At 39.7% G+C, this 15,447-nt stretch overlaps 1 long non-coding RNA gene across 2 annotated transcripts; it reads left to right on the forward strand.

The window, feature by feature from the left end:
- Positions 1-1,750: 1,750 nt before the first annotated feature.
- LOC310885292 lies at positions 1,751-15,444 on the forward strand. Of its 2 annotated transcripts, none has more exons than XR_014574684.1 (3): positions 1,751-8,360; positions 8,480-8,545; positions 14,122-15,444. It is a non-coding gene; the product is annotated as an uncharacterized lncRNA (long non-coding RNA). The 2 variants fall into 2 exon arrangements; XR_014574685.1 differs by lacking the exon at positions 14,122-15,444 and adding an exon at positions 8,984-9,763.
- The last annotated feature ends 3 nt before the right edge of the window (positions 15,445-15,447 follow it).

Raw genomic sequence — 15,447 nt, forward strand, 5'->3', positions numbered from 1 at the left:
GTCTTAAGCCATGAGATTTCTTCTCATTCTTTAATCAATAATAAAATACCACAGATGTCTAAGTATCTAATATCTACAAAATTGCTCTAAGGTCTATAGGCTTGATAAAATTAATTTCCATTAAGAGCAATGGAATGTGAGGACACCCTGTACTGACCAGAAAAGTAGGCCTTGCATAATTTGCAGTCTTCTAATATTCTTTTAATAGAGAATGTAAAAATCAGGGATAGTCAAATTAAAAATAGAGGAAACAGTTGCCAAACCTAAGCTAAAACCAAAATAACTGATTCAAGAAGAAAACCAAATTAAAACAAAACAAAACAAAAAACAGGTCTAAAAAAGCAGACTCTATGAGTGAAAACATTTCTAATGATTTTTCCTTTTTTAAATTAGATAGTTGTTTGTCAGTGTTATGTGTTCTGTTGTCTTGAGCTTTAGGGGTGCACTTGGTCACATTTTTTAACTCCCTCATAGCACAAAGGACTACCAACAGAAATTCTCACAGAATCACCTACCTGAAGGATTTGAATTTCAAGGAAAACATCAAGAATCAAGGAACCTGAAATATGATCACAACAGTCAACAACGCTGAATTGCTTATGCCAATACCTGCAGGTTGTAAGAAAGGAGTTAAGCACTGTGGGAAAAGTTCATCCCTACTACCCCCATAAAGGCCACCACAGAGAGCTTCCAAAAATACCTGAACTCCTTACACCCAAATCTCTCTTAGTCTCTTTCAGATTTTTCCACAAATGTAACAGGAATCATCACTGTGTTGTGCAGTATGTAATCCATCCTCAGCATGTAGTGGGTATAAACTTTGAATCTGCCCATCCCCCTCTATTGCTTGTTGAACTGACTTTTTACTATTGCTCCAACTTAAGCCTGAATCTTGCAATGAGTTATCACCATGCCTTAAACTGGGCACAGTACACACATTACTGACGTTAATGAAATTGCATAGCTAAACATATATATCCAATGTAGTTGTTGTGACAGGTATGACTTCGTTTTTAAAGCACCTAGCTTAACTGGAACATGCAGCTATTGCTCCAGTTAAAATATCAAATAATAGTACTCATGTTATTTTTAATAAAACGTGCTACATTTATAGCACTGATGTTGCAGCAAAAAATGCAGAAATTAAACCATGTTTCATTACAACCTATCCTAGTCCTCCATCCTTGTCTATATGTAAATCAAACCAATTTAACCATCACTGCTGTAAGATACTGTAAGACACTACAGTACAATACTATTTTCCTCATTTCCAGTGTTATATAATAAACTTTGATTCTCTCAGGAATTTGCACAGGGAGCTGACCAGTATTCCTTGTTAAAACTATTGCACAAAAAAGCAAATTATTTTTTTTTTTGCAAAATGCAAAAAAAAAAATGCAAAAATTAAATTTGTTACTTTATAAGACAAATTGAGGTTCTTGGTTGGCATGGACTTACTAGATGGAAACTTTGTCCCATTAGTGTTTATTCTGATAAGTTATCTTTAACTGTTGTAGGGCAAAGTTCTTAGGAAATACATGCCATTGCTATCACTCTCTGCAGTTGTGAGACGTACCCTCCAGATAGGCCCTACTCATTCAACATCCACCCTATTAATCTTCTTAATCACAAGGAAAATTCAGGTTTAAAGAAGGTGCCACTGCTTGTGGCTGGGCTTATTCTTCAAAAGCATACAAATAATTGAAGTCTTTGTGATCCACTTACAGAACACTGGTAGTGATAAGGCATTTAGTTTACAGTTACTAGTTTGACAATTTCACTTCTGTGGAAGTGTTAAGGCTGCTTATTTCTGCAAGAATGGTAGTCAAAAGACTTGACTTTAAGTGAGTATCAGCCCATTAATCAATGATTATATTTTATGTGTTTCTGAACTTATAGTAAAAGGTCACGAAACTTTCTAGGTGACTTGTTTATTCCATAAATTTTAGTAAAGGAAGGAAACTTGTGCTGATGCTCATGATTGAATGGAATGTCCATAGAGTTTAACAAGACCTTCTGTGGAAGACTGGTAGCAGAAAGATCACATTCAGGCAAATCAGGCAACTGTAATGTGCCCTTGACCTCCATTATGTAGCATTAATATCAATTTATCTGCCTTGTCATGAGTAGAGTAGAGGGAATACTGAGTGGTAAGTAGAGGTGATAAGAGTCCCTGAACTGGCTTCAAAAGTAGAGTGGGTATAACTTCAGACAGGCTTTTTAGAGCTTATAAATCAAAGAGTGCACCTGAAAATTCAGAACTAAATGACTGAAGTAACTTCATGAAAGATTTAAAAAAAAAACATGGATCAAGAGTAATGGTGAACATACACATAATTTAAATATATGGTGCTAGAATGTGCCCTTGGGTTATCAGGTTATAAGGGAGATAAAAGGATTCATTTATGCTGCTGGACATTATGTTTGCCTTGACTGCTGTAGACTAGAAAGGTAATGAATAGACTGAGTGCATCATGCAGTGCAGTGCCAAAAGCTGAGAAAAATGAAAGCAGGATCCCCCAAACGAGGGGTAGTCACTTAGCTCTATTACAAGTCTAAGAAGTTAAAGGGGAAATCCTTCAGCCTTACCTACAAAGAGCAGCTGGTTTCAGCACAAGGGAGGATAGAACTTGGCTTTTGCCCTAGAGTAAGCTTAACGGCTGAAGTTTCCTTTTCAAAAGGTTGTCCTTCATTAGGGATGGATCGAGTGTTCTAAGACATGCTTGTGAGTAAAACCTCTATAAATACCTGAGGGGACAATGTAAAGTGGATGGGGCCAAACTCTTCTCGGTGGTGGCCAGTGATAGGAAAAGGGGTAATGGGTATAAATTGAACTACAGGAAGTTTCATTGCCATATGAGGAAGAACTTCTTTACAGTTTGGGTGACAAAGTATTGGAATTGGCTGCCCAGAGAGGTTGTGGAGTCACCTTCTTTGGAGATATTCAAAACCTGCCTGTATGCAATCCTGTGTAACATGCTCAAGGTGACCCTGCTTGAGCAGGGGGCTTGGACTGGATGGTCTCTGGAGGTCCCTTCCAACCTCATCCATTCAGTGATTCTGTGAAAAACTGCCCCATGAAAACCTGCATGTGGTATTCAGCAACAGGCTTCAGTGGAGCTATTGAGGTGAGACAGTTGTTGGTTTCTGGGTCACCAACATCTGGTAGACATGGAGCTAGAAGGACGCTGTATGATTCATGAACTTGAGCTTTTAATTGAGCTTAGATATGGAGCATAATGGGAAAGGATATTTAACATTTACTGAACACAAGGTCTAAAGTAGTTGGTCTTTTCATTAACTTTGTTAGACTTCAGATCACCATGTGAAAGATCAAAAGCTACTGCACAGAGTATGAAGCCCACAGGCTAGAAGTGGAGCATGAAATCTTTATCCCTGCTATCAGCATATCAGGATGACTAGCGACCAAAAGTCATCATCTGACAATTAATTGTTCAGGTGGCTGTTGAAACAAGCTCAGGATCTTAGTTCGCTTCCCAGCAAATGACAGTATGTGACTGTCGCACCAGTATTTTAGTCAGGTGTCACAGGAGGGATCAAGAACTGAGTTGTTGTCACTGACTAGTTCTTCTCTCACCTCTTCCTGTAGTTCATTCAGGTCATTGTTGAGGTGGATATAACAAGCCTTTCTGCTCCTGTCCTTAGAATAGGGAGGTGGGAGCAACATGCTAAATATTATCTGCCCTTTTAGGAAGATTGTCATTTACCTGCCCTACCTCAGGTTTAGTTATCTGATTAATCAAGTAACTCCCCACTCAGTACAAAGCCTTAGAAATTGAATTTGGCCAATGTGGACCACATTATGATTCTCAAAACATCCTTTATTTGTTTGGATCTCATAAACTATGGTATAAGTGGTCTCAGTCTGACTGTATGTACAGTGCTCCATACTGTGCATGACTGAGTAAGATAATTATATTTCACAGTCTCTTGCTGAGTCTGAGTAGTACAGTACAAAATATAAAATGATATAGACTTCTTAAGTCCCTAAAAAGGGTTAAAGGAGGTTTTGAAAAACTTCTGTTGGAAAAGATCTGTTTGGTAGATGATTACTCTGAGCTCAAACGGGCTATAAAGTTTCAAGAAGAAAATATGTAAAAGGAATGAATATGACTGCTATGGAATAAGTTTTTGACAATTGTTGTCAGTAAGCTGATCTCATGAAACAGAAACAAATGAGTTTCTTTGACAAGGCAGTAAATGACTGGATTTGCACACATATGCCTATTTATTTTTTGTTACCACACACACCATTTTCAAGCACACAACATTACAAACAGTAATAGCATGAGCACACACACACACACAGAGAATCTTGAGGGGCCAGTGAACAGAAAATTAAATGCATCACAAAATAAAGAACCTTTTAAAGGAAGCAGTGATGATGGAATGAAAACTCAACAAAGCAAAGGAATTAATTCTGAAATCGGGGTGTGCTACTACCCAAGACTCTCTTGGACTGCAGTGCCCAAATATGTATCCACCCAGACATGGTTTATCTGATAGCAGTCATGCAACTTCACTAGAAATACTAAAGTAATGTTACCAGAATTTTCCCTTGTCTTAACACACATCCCATCCCTTCTCTGACTGTATTCTAATCTGTATTTGTGGACGGTGAAGGCAAATTACATTTAAAGGACAACTCTAATAGTATCTACACAATGGCTCTCTACAATTCATTTCACTTTTTGTGTTCCACACTCCCTCACAATATAGAGATCCTCAGTATGTAGCTTCTTGTAGATTCTTTACTGCACCAGAGCTATAAGTCTAGTTCACAATCAGCACAATCGGGATACTTTTCCCAGGACAATATGACATGGACTAGGAAGAGGATTTATGTCAGGTATCTTTGCTTTGTTCTTTTCTTAGGATATAGTCAATCACATTTCTCCTACTATCTCTTCAATGCGTAATTCACCAAAATCCCTTATTTAGCTTCACAAGAAAGTAATTTTCTAGTGTGAAGACCATTCATGCTACCATTAGAGGGCAATAATCAGATATTGCCCTCTGAAAATATTTATGTGTGTGGAAATGAGGGTAGGGTAAATAGCAGAAGGAGCTCAGTCCTGAATACTCTTGCTGTAGCTACCAGGGTGGGAAGCCGTTCTTCCACGGAAAGGGACAAAATCCTCCTGTCCTTGGGGTAGTAACCTGGTTACTTTTTTTTTTCTTTTTACTTTTTTTTTTTTAAGAACGCTTTCCAATTCTCAATTATTGCATAGCTCCTACAGTCACATATACATACACATGTATGTACTGGTGAGTCACTATAGCTACTGTCAAGGCCTTTTTTTGTTCCCCTCAACTTCAGTGTACTCAATATATAGTAAATGCCTTTGCCAATAGGAGATTGGCACATTACTGCTGAAAAAAAGAGCAAAGTTATTGCTTTGTGATCCTTCCTGAGTAAGGAGAGGTACATATGATATTCCATGGCTCAGAAAACCAGCAGGAAGAAAAACAGTTTTGCTCCATGAAGAAGTGACCAGCCCTAGATCTGTACCATCTCATGATGTGGTGACTTCTCTCCTGTTCTGAATCCAATCCTCTTGGCCAGGGTGCAGGAGATGGGAAGGGAAGAGGAAAGGGGTGAACTCAAGGCCTTTCCCTGCTGCATGGCAGAAGGAGGCTCTGTTCCTACTGCTAACCTCCACTCCAGACAAGGCCAGTGGAATACTTTTTCTGCAGAAGGGCATAAGAGAGTAGTACAAAGCTCCTGTGTGCACTGTGCACAGATAAGAAAACCTTGCCCTAAATGTGAGAAGAAAGATTACAGAGGGGAGAAAACAACAACCCAGCAAAAACTGGCATAGCTACTAGAACTATGTTATTGAGGATGCTATTTGTCATCTGCTGTATAGTAGAGCATGCATTTGGAAACAGGCTGGCAATTCCATTTCATTCACTTCTCTTTCCTATTCCACAAGTGTCATTGAAAGTAAGCAGCAAAGTCACCCTCTTCATGAATTTCTCAAACTGAAATGCTCTCCTGAGGATTGTTATCCAGCTGCTATGTGATCTAGTCTGGAAGCCTGCATGTACCAAATTAAAGAGAACTCTATGAATCAAAGCTGTGAGACCGAGGTATATAATGAACGCAAGAGCATATAAGGCCCAGACCTGCTCCTGCAGAAATGAGCAGCAAGGGTCTGACTCTGATTTTGCTTATCCAGCTATAAATCAAGAACAACTTCACTGAAGCATACATCAGTGAATAGTGAACAAACAGTCTTTCAGTACCAAGCCACTAAATTCCCAACATATCACGCACTGTGTTTAGTATAAAACACTTTCCCAGCTTGACTTTGTCTGCAGGGTCATCCTGGAAGAAAATGCTAAGGAAATGTTCAAACTCTGTCTTAAAAGAAAAAGTGGTTATGATACAGTTGAGAAGTGGATTAGCAGAGCCTACTGAGCCCCCACCAACTGCCCATCTGCAAGGAAAAAGAAACAGGGACACTTCTCAGAGACCAAACTAAGCAAGGCTACTGCTGTCCCTTTGCTGTACTTTCAAATCCCTTCTGAGTCCAGAGCTGGAGGCAGGATTTGATGACCAGACAGCTACGATGAAAGCTATTAAAAGATTCCATAAAATTTTATGTGTGTATGAGCACTCTTTTTTTCAAGCTAAAAAGACAGTGCAGCTAAATATCCCTTTGTAGAATGAGACTTAAAACATGGAGCATCAAGCTAAGCCACAACTGGGCTATATGGGCCAATAGATTTTCACAAGGACTAGTTAGAATTGCAATGGCAGAGAAATAATTAGTTGCAACAGAGTGTAACAGACAAACGCTGGTTATCATGGCTTGGAGGAAAGAAAGAGAAATGGTATTTTTGTTAAGGCATAGTACTCATCAGAATGGCAAGGCTGAAGTTATGCAAAAGAAAATTGCCCATTTCTACCAGAGTGAAGAACACATGATTTTGTGATGTTCTTTGTAAATGGGACTGCACCAAAGAACATCACTACCAGAGAGAATAGCTGCATCCCTGTCTTATCACCTCTTCATCTTTTTAATGAGAATTGCCTGGCAAAGCACCATGTGCTAGGTCACAACTTTGCCCAGAGAGGGTTTGTGTTTGTGTTTGTGTAGTGACTGAATATGAATTTGTAGCCTATTACTGGGCATTATAGCATTATATAGGCCACTAAATGAAAAATGGTCTTTTCCCCAATTACCTTTTAAATCATTTGCAAATTATTTATTTATTTATTTGTTTATTTATTTATTTTCCCCAAGCTAAAAGATGGAACAAGACACATACTCTTGTCTTGCTGCTGTGGTTTGTTTGTTTTTATTTCCCATCCCAGGGCTTTAGGGAACATGTCTCTGCTAAGTGTTTCTGCAGCTGCTCAAAGGCAATCTTACTGCACAATACAGTATCTGAATAATTGTCCCAGGTGACTATTAAAGTCTACGGCTGCACCATAAAATCATGAGGAGTAATCTTGCACTGCAGCAGAAAACACCCAACAGCCAACCCTGCAGAGTGTCATTCCTGTTAGCAGAGAACTACTGCAACCAAGTAAAGATTCAGGAAGACAGAAAGAGCACAGGGAAGGCTTTGGACCTTAAATTGTTGCTTTTCTTGCCAACTAAGCAAAAGTTGTAAATGATTGTTAAATATTGAATTGTCTGTATTCATCCCTAGCCAACTGAAGTCAACGGACTTACATCGAGGATGACATTAACCCATTACATGCAAAATGTTTGTTTTTTTCCTTTCCTTCTCTCTCTTTCCCCTTACAGTTTTATATACTGCAGGAGAGGAACCCCTTTAAAGCCTAATGTATGGTAATACAGTTTAATTGTGGTTGGTTGGCCTGTTGGGGATAAAATGTACTGGTTCCAAGTCATTTTGCTGACTCTAAACTTGGCACAGTGCAGAGAGCTGGGGGAAGGGAGATTGCTAATAAAAATAGCTGTGCTACCTGGGAAGTCTCTGCATACTGCAAAGGTACTGCTGGGGTAGGCCCTGCAATTGCAGATAATCGATTTTTTAAAACAATGATGTTTGACTCACTGACTACACAGTTTGCCTCTTAACCCTTAAATAAGCACAATTTACACACAAATTTAAATCCCAGATGAGCATTATGTGGGCACCCAGTCCTCTCTGAACAGCAGGTACTAACTTTGCATTTATTATACAACTTCTTCCGAGTTGTGAGCTGGGGAGAGCCGAATTGCTTAAGGCAGGAATCTCTAGTCTTCATTTCCTGCAGCATGACAACTGAGACCCAAAAGCAGGGGTGCTTGTTTCCTCTTCCCACCTCTTCTGATCTGTCATTTGGACAGAATCCCACCCCACAGTCCTCCTACCAGGTAAGTGATTTGTGCCAGTGTGGAGCTGGCTACCCACAGCTCAGGACACAGGCTTAGGAGAGATGATTATTACTGATCGATACCTTGCTTACATGGAAAACTTGAATTCTTTCTTTCAGATGGTTACTCCACAAAGGTAACCACCTGTGCAGGAGTGCACCTCTCCTTGTCGGCCTTCAGCTCTTGTAAGTATCTCCAAACTGCCAGACAGAAGCAGCTCTATTAGCTACACGTGGTTCACATCACATCAGTGATATGCATACAAACATTGTGTACACAACTCCAATTTTAGATGATTCATAATGGGCAATGGGGCCTTTGAGCCTATTCACATCCATCCGTGATATGAAACCAGTTAAGATTATCAGTGACCAAAGGTTCATACCACCACGGAGCTGTTCAGCACCCTCAGGAAAAAATGAACTTGCTTCAACCAACAGTGCCTAGCACTTTTACTCTTTTACTTAAATACCTACATCTACATGAGTTTAAAAACCTCACAGTATGATTTCGGAGTGCTTTCAAAGTTGGCTTTATAACTTCACCTATTTGGCTATAGACAAGTACAGGGCAGTAAGCCCTTTCCTAACAGCCATTATTGATGAATCTTTTTCCTGCACCAGCAACCAGCCCAGGGCTAATGAAGTGGTGGAAGCTGAAACTAGTTTCATTTTCCTCCTCATCGCAAAGGTAACTTTAAGTGCAACATATAAAACTGGTTCTCATTCAGGCACTGCTGATGTTCTTTGGTTTCAAGCCTCATCATTCTGAATTTCAGAAATGGAACAGCAGGACATTCATCCTGAGTTTAAGATCATCAGAACTGAATAGCACAATTAAATGATTTGTCTGTGCAGCACTGAGTTACGGTGTCATGCTCTGAAAGCTGGTATTAGTGCTCTGGACAATGAGGAGGAGAGTTTAGATCTGAGATAGCATTCCTACACTGTAGTTGTTACGAAGTTGATGAGACTTGCACAGTTTGGCTTTATGAATAGATAAAGGGATTTCACACTTGCAGCTGTGCTAATCACAGACACTTGAAAATTCATTTAATTCTACCCAAATACATCCTACTAACCTGGATTTTCCAACTTCCAGTCTGCTGTGTAGCAGGCACTCTAATAGCCACAGCTGACATTTGAAGAACTTAAATGCACTTAGCAAAGTTCCAGCTTGGCAATAATTATGTTCTACCCATCTAAAATGCTGTATGTAATTTAAATTTCAGATGCTAGAGGGTTCTCAATTTCTCTACCTGCAAAGTCTGTCATAGAAGTGCAAAACCACTAATATGTCTTCCTCCCTCTCCTCAACATTAGCTTTATTTCAGCAATGTGATGCTGAAGTAATTAACTAGTCTGTGAAAGTGCGTTTTGAGATGGGATACATCACAGATTCCCTGTTACAGATTTGCCATTAACAGCAGCAAACTTTCCCATCTGTGGCTAAATCACAGCCTAGCAACAGCTCTGATAAAAAGCTGCAGCCCACATAGGAGAGAGGTAGTTGTGAGTGAAGCTGGGAATTGCTTCTTAATTTTTATGGCAGCTTAGCAAGGAAGTGCCCAAAGAACAGACCTAGAAACACCACCTCACAAAGAGGAGGTAAATCAGATGGGCTTATATTTATTTCTTCACTCTGTGCAAAGAAGCCTGTGCTTTCTGGGCCCACGCAAAGTTGAGTAACACACGTGGACTAGAATAATAGAAGACTGTGGTCCTCAAGAGTTGAGAAATTCTCGACAAATTTTTTTTTTTTTTTTGAGAATGAGTACAAATCTCTCTCTGGATGCTTCCTGGAAGGTTGTTATTGGTGGCTTTTTTGAAAATAAAAACAGTTAGTAAAGGCTGACAAAGAATCTGAGTGGATGATCTGATCAGGAGGAATATACGTGCAGACCTGGGAAAAGGAGGGAATCCAAAAAGAGGACTTATTATTGTTCTGCATTCATTGGGATCCTTACTTAAGTTGTGATGCAGTTTCCATTATCTGTAACATTTTTGCTTGTTCACTTCTAGGAGTCTCTTGTCTGCACAAATACCTTGGCATCCTCTGTTTATATATTTTTTATCAGCCCTGTGTCTTCTCTGTAGTTCACTTAAACTGACTGCAAGCCTCCTTGTGTCTTTGAAGTGGCAATGTAGCAAGAAACCTCCCAGCTTGGTCTCCAGCCATATAATTCTCTTGTGCCACTACAGCAGAGCAGTAGTACTACAAGAAGGAAAACTTATCCTTACTGGACTCTTCCAGTAATGATTATAAACTCAACGTCTTAAAATTCATTTTGCTTTATGTACTTTGACTCCTCTCTGGACTTTGTTCACTTTGTGAAGTGAAACTTGATAAGTCTTTCAGCTTTTATAAATATTTTTCTCTTTCTGCTACTGCTGTGCTATTTTAAAGGATCACATTTTGCTCTGCAAGCTGCATTTAATAATTCTTAACAAATAACGCTCTGTACAGGATTAGCTTAAAAGTAACTTCTATGGCATCTGCATAATCTTTTTTTATTGGCACATCTGAGCACTGTAATGATGGCGACTCTCTCATGGCCTTTACTGAAATATCTTGCTTTTCTAATAAAAAAACAATTTTACAGATCGAACAGCCTCACAGGAGCTGAGATTTAACACTCTTTTCACTTCAGTGCAGCACAGAACTTTAAATACCTCACCACATATGTCAGCCACCACCAGTCAACTGCAAAGGTGGCTCTGTGCTGCTGATGTATCTTCAGAGGCAGGTCCATTGCTGCAGTCTGCACAAGCAGGAATCAAAGCAAACAGTGTTCCATGATATGCTTATAAACAGACTCACTGAAACAGTTCACCTATATGCTTGCTCCGGCTCTTCCGAGAGTCTTTGGGCATCAAGCTGTGTGGGACACCAGTCTATGGATATTTCTCATGTGTTTGAGTATTTCTTATATGTCCACATCCTAACTTTTGATCCCTGTCTTATATGGTCCTTGTAGCAACTATGCTAATTGATGGAGGGAGCAAGCAACTTCAGAGGATAACCTTACTCATTGTCTCTTTAAATAGCCATCAAATGAGCTTTGTGGGACTTTTGAATAAGGTATTAATAATGTGTAACTGAATAGGCAAACATTTGACATGACCATTCTTGTGCTTTGTGGAGATGTCTCCTTTCACCTTCCCTCGATGTTTGGTGGTTACCACCTACTGTGGGCAAATATGTTATATGCTACTGTTTTCTTCTCTAAGTGAGTGACTGTGATTCTTTAAACAACCTGAATTCCACGACTGAGAATTGTTGTCTTCCAAATAGTAGCATGAATAAAAACCTATTGAAATGAATACTTGTTCAAAAAGCAAACAGAAGAATCATAAACACGTGCAAAGCAAGTACCTGTTAAAAAGGTGAAAAGAGTTGTTTTTATTACCTAGTGGCACTGGTGAGCAGCCCTCGTTGTGAACCCTTTGAATGTAGCCAGGCTGGTTCTGTACAAACACAGAACACCTCCTTCTTTACAGATCTCACAATGTGAAGAATGTTGTTTTGTATCAAAAAACAGCATTTACCTTACGCTCGGTAAACCGGGGAACTGTAAAGACATTTTTAATGAGGCAAGAGAAATACATTTTGGTGAAACTGTTTCTGACTCATGGTTACATTGCCTCAGTTTCTGTGGACATTTTGAGCTTTTGAGTTCAGATCTTCATGACTGAATTATTAGAAGAGACACGCTGGATGTGCATGGATGCTTTGGAGTCCTAAACCCAACCAAAAGACTGCTTATACCAGAGTAGCCTTCACTGGGTTATAACCAGTAGGAAGCATTCCTAACTGCAGAAGGATCCTTTCTTGCTGTTTTTGAAGCAGTTCCCCAGAGAAACTTGATAGCAGTTTGAGATCTGATGCAGAAGCACGTGAATCACAGTGAAATTAAATAGGTGTCAACATTTGATATAGCGAAAGTGCTTTCTAACCAGAGGGTGTAGATTTTAACAGAGCAGCACAAAAACTGACTGTGGTCTGCTATACTAAACATTTTTTAACACTTTCCCTTTGGCTTTAAACAGTAATTCAGGTTTTAACTAAATATGTACTGAATCTCAGTGTTCTTGATTTGTTTTACTCTGCAAATCATCAGTTAATATAATTCAGGAGGTATTATTTACTAATTTTACAGAACAGCTGTTTGAGGAAATAACTACATTAGCAGTGGGGTGGTGAACAGACGCTTCAGGTGGGGTGAAAATGTATTGTTGGTACATTCTTTACCAGTCTAATCATGGTGAATAAATGGAGCCACAGAAGGAGACAGGATGGAACGGGGTTGATCAATACATGCTTCTCCCTCACCTTCCTTGCAGTCAAAAGAGAATGATTACACTTATCTGAACTTAGTGGGCAATATCTATTCCTTGCTGGAGGTTAAATGAAAAACTCTTGTGTTCCTACTTTTATGCTGACCCTAAATTTGTGTCTTGATTCTACTGTCTCTGGCTATATGGATAGTTCTTCAAGTCAATGGGAAAATTGTCATGAAAAAGGGTTGCTCACATGAATGAGGTTTGCAAGATCAAGCCCTTCATGATCAGTATAACCCTGGGCATCAGGCTGATATGGCATCCCTGATTTACAAGAGTAATCCTATTAGCATCAAAGGGACAATTCACATGAGTAAGGGCTGTGAGAATGGGTCCCTCAGGAGCAACTACCACCATAGTTATGTATCTAACCTCACTTAGATCACAGCAGTTTTCAAATGTTGCACAGGCACTTTGTGCTGCTACCGAACTTTAAGAGAAAATAGACCTTGAGCACAAGTTCACTTCTGCTTTACTATGGCCCCGATTTTGCACTCTATTTAGACTCCTCTTCCCCCAACTCTTAAGGAGTCAGTTTGCGAGAAATATTGGCTTCGGTTCTTGTTTCTTTTCCTTCCTTCCTTCCTCCCTTCCCTTTCCCTTTTTTTCTTTCCCCGTCTTTTTTTTTTTTTACTTTTTTTTTCTCTTTTCCTTTCTTTTTTTTTTTTCTCTTTCATCCTTCTCCCTGCCTTCTTCTCTCTCTCCTCTCCTCATAACTTCTTTCTGTACCTTCCTTATAACTAGGGGAATTCCATGGTGTTAGGAAAAAAATGTTGGCCTCAAAATTCAAAGACTGGGAATGTATAAGCTTTCTGTTTCAGAAGTGTTTGTTAAGATAACACAAGTCAATCTAAATTTGCAGAATCCATAAAACAGAAAAGAGAAATCCAAAGGAAACAGTGATTTTTGTAGAATTTCTAGCTGCATTTCTGCATCTCTTAATATCCTCCCTATATCTACTGAAAATGGCCTTTCTCCTGGCATTCTTGTATCTCCAGGTCTGGTTCTGAGAACTGCATATAAATCAGTCACCAGCTTTTCTTCTCAAGTATAATAATGTGAGTTTAGTTTAACTCTGTTTAACTTAGTAAGTTTGCCTTCTTTTTAAACCTGCTTCAGATAAAGAAGAGTATCAATCAGAAAAACAAGAATTGATAGAAAATAAATATATTTCTATCGTAGTAGGACTAATTAGACGATGTGATTGGGATATACTATGTTTTAGGTTGTGTATAGATATTTTTGAAGATACAATTTCTGCCTTGAAGTAACAGCTAGGAGCGGCTGAAACATTTCCAGATTTCTAATAAATACATTCCCTAGGAAAGGAAATTTTGCAGATTTTCCTTTCTCTTACCTATTCACATTCATGCGACTTGTTCTGTTGACTTCAACTGAAATACTATTTACTGTGTCACTAGTGGGAACAAAGGTTGTTGAACCCAGCTCCTACGGCACTTAAAAACAGTTCCAAAGCTACAGTCCTTGCTCAACTGAGTTTTGCTGTTTCATGGTTGATATGAAGTCTCAGAAGGTCTGCATACACAGGTACGTAAGTAACACGAATCATAGAAGTAGCCTCAATGAACACTGAATATATGTATGCAAGACTAGTTTTTCATAATGATGCAGCTTTAAATATGATATCCCCTTCCTCCTTTACACGTATCTACATATACTACTTCTGAAATTTTTACTGTGCGCCTGCCTACATTTGTCTACATCTTCATCGCTCTTGTTTACATAATCTGCTTAGTCACAAACATCATTCAGTTACGAGAAGTGCCCTGAAGGTTGTGCCATTTTCTCTGCAGAAGCAGAGGGAGGTTTGAACACCCCATTTCCTTCTTTCATCACATTCTGGTGTGTTGGGAGAAGTCCTTGCCCAACAGTGAAGTTCCTTTATTGTTAGGTTTTGCAAAACAGCATGATTAACTGTAATAGCACTGATGGTTTTGCAACATAAATAGTTTGGTAAAAGTTCAGATCCACCAAAATAACACAGGCGCTGAAATCACCGAGATTTTTCATAGAATCATAGAACCATAAAGGTTGGAAAAGACCTTCAAGATTATCTCACCCAACTACCAATGTCACCCACTAAACCATGTCCCTAAACACCACGTCCAACCTTTCCTTAAAGACTCCCAGGGACGGTGACTCCACCACCTCCCTGGGCAATCCTTTCCAATGCCTTACTACTCTTTCTGAGAAGAAATGTCTCTCCTAATTTCCAACCTAAACCTCCCCTGGCGCAACTTGAGGCCATTCCCTCCAGTCCTATCACTGATCATCTGGGAGAAGAGGCTGACCCCCAGCTCCCCACAACTTCCTTTCAGGCAGTTGCACAGAGCAATAAGGTCTCTCCTCTTCTCCAGACTAAACAACCCCAGTTCCCTCTGCCGCTCCTCACAGGACTTGTGTTCTATGCCCTTCACCAGCTTCACAGCCCTTCTTTTTGGTGCTTTCAGTATTTTTTCAAGCAACCTTCAAGACCACTTAGCAACTTGTGTAATCGCTGAACACAGTGCCTGATGATGAAGTCTGCCTGGGTTGCAATCTTTGCCTTCCCTCCAGGGTTTTAAAAGCCTTTAAGACCATGAGTGTTCAAACCAGAGGGCTTTCCCTTTGCTTTCTCCCATGGTTTTCTTCCAACTAACCTCCGGGAGGGCCGAGGCCTAAACCCGGCCTCAGCGGGTTCACCGAATCCCGCGGAGCCACCAGGCGAGCTCTGGGGCCCCCAGACA

The sequence above is a fragment of the Anser anser genome (assembly GCF_964211835.1).
Source record: "Anser anser genome assembly, chromosome: 1".
NCBI lineage: Eukaryota > Metazoa > Chordata > Aves > Anseriformes > Anatidae > Anser > Anser anser.